This window comes from Triturus cristatus, chromosome 4_2, assembly GCF_964204655.1.
Source record: "Triturus cristatus chromosome 4_2, aTriCri1.1, whole genome shotgun sequence".
NCBI classification, from domain to species: domain Eukaryota; kingdom Metazoa; phylum Chordata; class Amphibia; order Caudata; family Salamandridae; genus Triturus; species Triturus cristatus.
The window spans coordinates 573,503,003-573,513,215 of record NC_140586.1 but is presented as its reverse complement, the minus strand read 5'-3'; positions in this window follow the sequence as shown (position 1 = coordinate 573,513,215).

Genomic DNA, 10,213 nt, shown 5'->3' with positions numbered 1-10,213 from the left:
ATTTGCTGGGAGCAGAGGCGACCCCTTTTTGTAGATAGGTATAATCTCTGCTCCCAGCCACGACCCGGGAACTTCAGCGCCTCGCAAGATGTTATTAAATAGAGCGCACAGATACGGTGCCCAAATCAGGGGCTGGTCCTTAAACATGTCACCTGGAAGTTTGTCTAAACCTGGGGCTTTGCCCCACATCATTTTTCCCAGGGCAATGATAATATCCTCGTGTGTAAAGGCCAAGGTCTCAACCTCGTCAACTCCAAGTGCAAGTGGATAAAAATGCAGAACATCTAGGTCAGAAGATCCTGCATAAAGAGACTTAAAATGGGATTCCCAAACCCCGGGATCTAAATTTACTTCTATAGCCTTGCTGGGTTCTGCAGTCCCATTGTTTACAATTGCCCAGAATCTCCGCGAATCCTTACTAGTAAGTGCAGAGGCAAGATCGTGCCAGCGCTCCCAATCCCAGGCAATTTTTGCCTGTTCCATTATTTCCTTGTAGGAGCGTCTGAGGGCACGAATAGATGAACTATCCGTGCCATCCTTAATTGCATTTACCAAAAGAGTTTTTGACTTCCTGCACGCCGCGTTATACCAGGAGGAAGGGCGGGGCACCATAGGTTTATTGGAGGTTACAACTGGGTTAAAAATATCGGCTAATGAGACCACCAAGTCCTGGTGAAGAGTGAGCAAGTTCACAGAGGGAGCAGAATGCTCTTCCGCGATCAGGATATCCCGTGCCTTGGTGAGAAAGGGGAGAATAGTTGAGTATAATCTAGGGAGGGCATCCCTCTTATCTTGCAGTTTCGCCCATTTGACACGCCGCCTGTTATTAGATAGAACAAGGCCAGGGTCAGATGGCAGTTCGGGATGTCGCTTTAAAGCAAGAGGGGATAACATCTTTAGCACCAGAGCGTTATGATCGCTATCAATCCTGGGCAGTACCTCCAGAGCCACGATCTTTGGCCAAAGCCTTGTCTCGACCATAACATAGTCTAGATGAGATTCGTGATCTTTTTGGTTGTACGTGCATCTAGACGGAATGTCCGAGGGTTTCCTACCGTTAACCGCCCTAACTGAATTGTGAAGGGTAAGAGACATAATCTGTGTAGCTAGTGGGGACCAGGCCTTATCAGGAGCAGAGTTGCATGGAGGAATTCCCCAGAACTCATCCTCTTCCAACAAGGCTCCCTCGTCCATCCCTGGTAGGGGCTCATAATGGCAGTTAAAATCACCTGCAATAATAAACTGGATCTCCCGATTCAAAGAGTCGAGAAAAGCTGAAAGTTCTCTGATGGTTTGAGATTCTCTAGCCAATGCTGTGGGGCGGGAATAAACATTGATTAGGGCTAGTTTAAAAGAGGATTGCCATGTCAGTAAGACACATAAAATGTCAGCTGAATTGGTCTCTATTAGTTCTGCATTGCAACCCAGATGGATACCAACCCACGTGGACAGGCCGCCGGACGGCCTCCCAATGCCACCCCAACGTGCCATGGTATTAAAGGCTACAAACCCCAATCTATGGACTCCCTCCCTAGCCCAAGTCTCTTGGAATAAAATCACATCGTAGGTGTCTACAAAGGAACCCCATTCAGGGCACTTAAGTTTGGTGCTTATTCCCGCCACGTTCCATGATATTATGGACATTTGCTGGACGTGGCTGTTGGGTAGAGATGGAAAAACAGTTGAATGGGGTAGACTCTGCGATGGGTTGAGCTCAATGGGATCCTCGGGGGCAATGATGTCATTGGCTAGATTTTCTGTGGGGTGTTGCTCGATTAGACTACAACCAATACTCTCAAGAGAGTGACCAGAGCTGATCGCTTCAGGGGGAGAAGGTACCTCCCTACTATAGGGAAGCATATTGCCTTCATGAGTTGACTCAACCTGTGGGGAAGCCTGAGTCCCGTCTAGCGACCATATCAGTCAGTCAACCTGATCTAACTGGCTGTACCTGTTGTAGAGGGGGATAAAAGTGCGGGACACGGTATGAGCTTCTCGCCTTGGATGCCCGACACGCCCCCTTCGGGAATGGGATACAAGGGACCATTCAGTTTCTTGACTATCTGTGGATTGACTAGGATAGAAGTAAGAAAGAGGGCATGTTGTAATTTTTGTTTCAAGGTGGAAAAATCCCCCCCTGCAGATATACTCCACTGTTTCGGGGTCCCTAAAATTTACTAGGACACAATCACCCTGTATAGTTTTACGATTTACCATTCTTAGCATGTTTACTAGGCCGGAAGGGCAGTACGAACGCAACCACCCAATAGCACGTTTGTACAATGCGAAGATGGCTAAAATGGTAGCACTGGACCTTCTCCCTTTTTCTTTTGTTGAAGGGGTGGGTTTTCTGGAATTTGTGACAACCATCTGCCCAAAATGGAAGGTTCCCAGCCGCTACTATTTCGCCAGAGTTGCTGTTCCAGCACTACATCACGACGTGCTGGAATTGCTTGGAAAAGCCTTAAAACAGAGTGCTGTTCAGAGTATCCACCTGACAACAGACATGTGGACCAGTTGCCAAGCCACTGATTACATGTCCATCACTGCACACTGGGTCTCTTTTTTGGGTGTTAAAGATAAGATATCTGCAGGTGTTGTTGACACTGCTGAGATTTTGTAATGACACTCGCAAGCATGCAACTGTAGCCATGTTTGCTATGGAGAAATCTCATACGGCTGCAAACATTTTGGATGAGTTTAACAGCAAGGACTTTGAGTGGCTGCGACCAAGAGGGCTTAACATTGGTTTTGTTGCCATGGACAATGGCAGTAAAGTAGTTAGGGCCATGAAAGATGGTGGCTATTTCAGGGTCCCGGGTTTGGCACACTGCATTAACATTGTTGTTCAAGACTTTCTGAAAAATGAAAGCAAAGTCAGCAACCACCTGCAGAAGAATATGCACACATTTCAACCATTCTTTTAAAGCCCGGAAGCAGCTGAGGGTCATTCAATGTGAGCATAAAATGCCAGTCAAAGCACTCATCCAGGAGGTGCCAACACGTTGGAACTCAACTTATTACATGCTTGAGCGTCTGTTTGAGCAGTACATACCACTCAATGCTTATGTCATGAAAAGGTCAGGCGATCCTACTATGAAAGGCATGACCGTTGAGATGGCTCAATGGGACCTCGTTAAATGCCTGACAGAGATGCTACTTCCTTTTGAGGTCTTCACACGTGAAGTCAGCAGCGAGGACTGTACTATGGGCCAAGCTATCCCATTGTTGTACATGCTAGAGCAAGAGCTGAAGGAGGTGTCTGAAATGTACGCAGGTGTGGATGACAAAGTAGACACATATTATTTGGTGGACACCTTAGCCGTTCGCTTATCTGAAAATACAAGGATCCAAAATAACATTGTGTCACATCGACATTACGTTACTGCCTCAATTTTGGATCCACGTTACAAAATATTGCTGAGCAGTAATGAAGTAATTCCTTTTTCAGAAGTGGATGTTGCCAAGTACAAAACTTTGATAGCTGAGGAAGCCACTGACTTTGAAAACGAACGGCTCTTAATTAGAGGCCCGCCATCTAGGCCAGAATAAACACTACAGGGCACCCAGAGTCAAGTTCTACTTCAGAGCCTGAGAGCAGTGTGTTTGCCTCCCAGCAGTCACCAACACTACCAGCAAAAACATCACCAACAGGATCATCAGCCACATTTTAAAAAACGGCAAGTGATTGGTTTCTACGGAAAGGGTTTTGTACGTCCATTGCTGATGCAAAGGCAAAAGAGGCCAAGCAAATCGGAGCACCCCTGAACATTGAGCGGATGGTCCAGGCCTATCTGGATGACACAACAGAGGTCTTCATAGAGCAAAGCCCATAGGTGTACTGGTATGGGAAAAGAAGCCAATTGCCAGTGCTCAGCAGGCTGGCAATAAAGTATGTGGCTTGCCCTGTTGCAAGTGTCTCTTCTGAGCATGTTTTCAGTGGTGCTGGTGCCACTGTTATTGTGAAAAGGACCAGTCTCTCGCCCAAAAGCGTGGAGAGGGTAACCATGATCAAAATGAATCAGCACTTTATACCACCGGAGCACAAAATACGTGAATCACAGCAGGAAGTGGAGTGCGACTTCGATGACATAAGTAGTGGGTTACATGACCTACTTCTGTCTGAACCACCAGAGTTTGAGGATGAGCTCCTCTTCCTTGACAACTAGGCTTTCAAATTGTTCTTCCTTCCTTTATTTGCGTGTGTATCTGTTTTTCTGGTTCAAATCTAATCACAACAAATCCATCAACACCGTCTCCTCTTTCTATTTCCCTACTGGAGTTGCACGTCTGTGCATAACTGTCCACTCCACTCCTCAGAGTCCTGCTCCATCTTCCTTACTCTCCCTAAATACATTTCAAGCAAGCCATACATTGGATGGAGATGGAGAATAGTACAATACATGTTGCCTCTAACAGTCCCTCCATAAGAAGTGAAACGTGACTACAGCTATCTTCTGTTTTGTTTCCGAGCCGAAACTCATCACTGTCAGAAGGTTAGGCATCTGATCTGACAGCCAAAGAGAAGAGCAAGACAGGTAATGATTATTATGAATGATGGCATGCATTGCATTGGATGCTTGCTGACTATGAGTGAATGTGCATGAAGTCGAACTATACTAGTTTATCTACAAAGTAAAAGTGACTCAAGTGACAGTCAATCTTTCCTTGTTGTTTAATAACCACATTGTACTCCTACTACTGCAGGTGCAAGCCAATATCCGTTGCAATTTTGTAATATGGAATATATTATAAACTTAATCGGAGTCACTACAGACTAAGTTGGTGTTGGAGAACACGTACCACACGGTCATGATGATGACCATACTATCTTTGCACACAGTCAGTCAGTTGGATCGGAGATAATTGATGGAATAACTGCGTTTCATGGACTGGCATAAAAGGTAAACACAACAATTCAACAAGAACCACAGCAGACCTAGGCTACATGTCCGTGTAGTGGTGTGGACTGGAGTGTAGTGGTATGAGTGACAGTGGCGCATTGATTTAGTCACTTGATTTGGAAAATGCTAGGTTGCTGCATATGCCTTTTGTCTGTCTCTGTCAAAATTTAAGGTAAATGGAGGTTGGGTGTCGGGCCGTGCCTGTGCCATGGTGGGCCTGTTCTGTGCTGGCTCCTGTCCTGTTGTTGTTGTAGCTTAATGCTGTAGAGTAGACACGATGTATCCAAGTCGCCTCAGTCTGAAAATGTTCTCTCAAGAGTCTTGCCTTCTCTTTTTGCACTCCACTGTAATTGAGTTTATTTTTTTTAATTCAGTTATTTTTCAATTCCCCTTTTGTTTTTCCATCTACACTTATAGGCCGGCCTTTACCCTGTGCTATAGTGGGAGAAACAACTCACACTTACCTTACCAATCCGCATCAGGCAGGCAGTGGTACCCAAGATTGATGTGCGGAGTGTCCATGGAAGGGAGGACCAAGATGAATGACGAGAATGATGCAACTCCACAATTGGACCAGGATAATACAGTAACTTTAGTATCATTCATCATTCGTCTTTTAATTAATTTGATTCCTTTTTTCTCTTCAATCATTACGACTGTGTGTTGTGGTTTGATTGGTAATTGATCCCTACAACTATTTTTTCATTTTCTTTGCTAGCTTTAAAAATAAAAGTAAGCCCGGTACAGCATGTAATTTGGTTCGCTCTGAGGGCAGACAGGCAAGGCAAATTTCATATTAATAATTTCTGCCCTGCACTGTCTATTTGTGTAGTAGTAGTTAGTAAGTACAACTCATTAACCATCAAGTTCTCTTCATCATCATGCATGCATTTCCTTTGTCTCCCTTTATAGATTCCTTGGATAATGGATCATGGTCGTCTTCCAAGATTGTGTTTTACTTTTGTGATGTCCATGCATACTGTCTGTTTTTCTTTGTCAAACCTTTCCCCACACCCCCCTTCCCATCCATTCATCAATCCCTAACCCTCTTCCCCCGGGCTGTGTGATTTATATTGAGGTGTGATGTGACTACATTAAATGTACACCAACAATTGATCACATGCTTCCTGGGGCAGATGTGGTGAAAGCAATACTAATTGAATTTCAAGGCAGGGCAAGGATCTTCTTCTGCTTGCCCAACCATGCTGTACTTTACTTCATTCTACTACTCCTCCCACAGTCTCTTGTCTCTTTTTTTTCAAATGCTAGTGCCAGTGTCTACTACTACCACCACAACCATGGCATCTTCTCCATTCACTTGGGAAACCAACCATGCAGCCATCGCTGTCCCGAACTTCATCATCATCAATCACAGGTAAGATAAGTTTGGTGGTATAATGGACTAGGAGGAGAGACTGCCAGTACTAGTAGGACCAATAAAATAACTCAGTGAGGGGTACCACATCTATCTGTTTGTGTGTTACAAAATCGGCAGATCTTTTAAATCAAACACTGGCTGCGGGCCTGCAGCAGCAAGGAAACCAACCATGTGACGTAAATTCGTAAAACAGTAACCCACCCACAAAACATTAACATCGTATGTTTAAGTAAATAATATATAATTTATTACCCGAACAAAAATAAACTATCCCACTCTGACCTGACCCACTCCCCTCCCTAACCCCAACCAATGTCCAAAAGTCCCAAATGTCCAGAAAAAACCCCAACGCCCAAAACCCACCCACCAACAAAAGGAATTAAAAAAGGGGCAATTCAACAAGGTCCTAAATTTGGCGGGCTTTCAGGTGTTTGTCTACCAGGATCTTCACCCGCTCCTCTAGGTGCTCCTCCAAGTGTGCCATCCGGAGGAGCATCTGGCGGCGAAATGCCCTGCAGTTACATCCAGGGTGGGGGGCAGCAGTGCTTGATATTAAAGCACGGCGACGGGCAGCTGCCTGACCACGGCGCCGTAAAACTAGAGGCGGGGCCTGACGGGGGCCCAGGGCATTGGATGAGGCTGCAGCTGCAGCCGCCTCCTCCTCCGCCTGAGCCACCAGCCGCCGGTATTCCTCCCAAATGGCCTCCAGTTTACGGCACCGGGCCCTGGCTGCCAACTCCTTCCGCGTAGGTTTTGGTTGGGAAGGAGGATCTATATCAAGAAATCAAAAGAACATTGTTGTAACCAATACTCTTAGCAAAACAGTAACACAAAATTCATTCAACATATAGTGGCACAGTATCACTAGCAAGCACAGTACATAACATTTGTGGCAAATATCTATCCTCCTACTTTCTCGGACTCTAACATTTGTGGGAGTTTCAGGCATTATACTAGCACTATGTACTCCAGTATACACCAGTCGTCTTGTTCTTATCTCTAGTTTAGCGAAATTACATAACCTTGTTGTAGCCGGCATGCCAGCTCAGTAAGCTAAGCTCGCACCCAAGAGAAACCGATACGAGTCACATGATGCAGACTGACGTTAGTTTTATTCACTACTACTGTCTGCAGGTGGGGAAGCTCATATTTTTGTATTACGGGTGGCACTGGCCATACTCTGTTACATGAGGGCAATTGCTCAATTTCACTTTCACCCTGCCCTGGGTACTACAAAAAGGCAGATTATTTATCGGATCCAATGATCATTGTTTATATTATAGATGGTAACACGACATCAGGTCAGTAGCGGTCGGTGGTGGGAGTGCTGCCGGGCGGTGATGTGTGGAGGGGCAGGGTGGGGGTAGTAAACTATGGATTATGGACAATCACAGGTAAGTAAACAATACATATAAATAAATAAAACAAAGTTTGTTGCACGCACTGCATCGCATTTGGCGGTGCAGTGCACACAATGAAAATCGTTTTATTTATTTTTATGTTTACTTACCTGTATTTGGCCGTAATACATAGTTTACTACCCCCCACCCTGCCCCGCCCCACGTCACCGCCCGCCAGCACTCCCACCACCGACCGCTACTGCATAGGGTACTTTGTTTTCATTGATTGTGTAACCAACAGATAGGCCACCCTTTGCAGGCTGGCTGACACAATCAAAAATACATTAACATAGGTAGGGAGTGGTCCTCGGAGTCGGAGGAAGGCGCTTGATAATATATATATAAGATGTGCTTGCAAACTACTGTGAGTCAACTGTATTCTGAAAATACTACTTATATTCCCCTCCGCTTTGCTACTCTGGCGCAGTTTCTTTTACATTCTCTTCAAAGTAACACTCTCCAGTGACAGTCTCCACCTATGCTGTCTATTGATGATAGTACATACAGGCATACATCCATTATAGTAAATGTCTATCATTCTTTTTTATATATCTATTAACAAACCTTAGTTGGTTTCACCAACAACCACCCATGCGTCCGCTCCTTCCTTGCTTGCCTTGGCTTTGAGTTTGAACCAAACACCGCTGATGATTCTTGCTATCTAGTATCCACCCATACTGTGTCGCCCACTCAGGCAGGCATCCTCTTTCACCTTCCACCCATCCTTCAACAACCCATGCATCTGATCTGATTCCTATCAGCCACCTATGCATGCTTCCAACATATCCTTCTCTGCCAGTCATATTACATCTCGCCCTTCCTTCCTCCTTCCACCCTTCTGTCCCTCTTTGTTCATCACACCCATCAAGGTCATCTGATCTGAGTTTTAGTCTTCTCCATAAAACCTTCACAGCTGAGTTGGAGTCAGATAGAAGAGGCCATTGGTTACTCAACTCACGCTGCTAATGCTATTGCTAATGCATTGCTAATGCTAAGTAAAGGGTGTCTTCTTCAACCGTTGTATAATGTTCACTACAACTTAATAAGTCTCACAGTACAGTGAGTGAAGTGAACACACTTCCATCTAGTAGTAATGTCAAGAAGTAATGAATATAACTTACCACCACCCTCCTCTGCTGCCGGCTCCCCCCCTGCAGCTCCTGCAGGTGCCACCTGGTCTCCCACCCCCTTCGGAATGGCTGCATCGCCATCGCCGCTGGCCCCGCCGGCACTGGTGGTTGGTAGTATGCCTAGAAAAAGCATTACACATTTTTAGATGCCTGTACACCTCACCCTATTTTATTAGTTTTCACTAGCAAAATTGAAAAAAAAGTTAATACAAAATACATCATCACTAGTCCAAATCGGGGACTGGAGTAGAGTCAGTAGACAGACACTAGTAGTGTCATATGGTCCCTTGGGTCATCTAGTCCTACTCTACTATGGAAAGTTAGCCTGAGCCATGTAACCCTTTTAGACTCATCATGTCTACTACTCTTTTTGCGCATATTATACCTCGCTGCTTGTTGTACAGTAGACGCCTTTGAGGCCACATGGCGGTTGCGTACAAGTGAAGAGGTCGAGAAACAAGCCACTTTGTTATGGAGTTCGGTTAGTCCGTATTGCTTAGCCATCACATGTACATGTTACACTTTTTGCCATGACTGCGAAATGCTTGCATTATTGCAGTATACTATCTTACGCGCACCATTTTTCTCATAATAGGTGGAAGATTCCCTTCTACAAATCAGAGATTTGCAGAGCTTATGATGCATGATGTAACCAGTATTTCTACGTTCTACAGTGAGGTGTCTTCCAGAATTCACACTGATCTTTTGTCTTGTATCATGCACTTGTAAATGTTTACTGTTTTAATCTTATGCTTTTTGCTGTTGAAGCTGGCTGTAGTAATAATTTCATAGAACGACGTACAGAGCTTGTTACTTATTTGAAAATAAACATTTTGAACTTACACATAGACTCTGTGGTATTTGGTGTGGTGGGGTGGACTTACACAAGTGAGTGAGCAAAAGGGTGTTATTATGTTCTGGGTTGTCTCATCATCATTGTGTATCTTCGTGTGGGGGGTCGGGACCTAATGAGACACTATAGCTAGTCGGTCAGGGGAATGTGGGTTCTTCTGACTGAGGTGTGAGTAAGGTCCAACCTCCCATCACCAACATCCTATTTTCTTGTGCATAGTTCTGTATGTGGCTCTGCAGAATCCCGACAACAGTAGTAGTATGTACTATCCTATCCAAAATACTAGTGAAATATCTGGTTGGGCATTTTGTTGGTGGGAATTGTCAAAGCCTCAAGATTAAGAAGACTAGAAGAGGACAACCCAAAGGACAGGACACAGTGGCTAGAGCTATTGGGCAATCTGAGTTTTATTCCAAAGAAAACTTCAATAAAGAGTGGCCAACTGGGCAAGCTTAGCTACAGACAGACTAATAGTAGTAGTAGTACAGAGAGTCATAGCAGAGGCAGTTAGAAGGAACTTAGAGGCAGGGATAACCAGAATTTGGAAA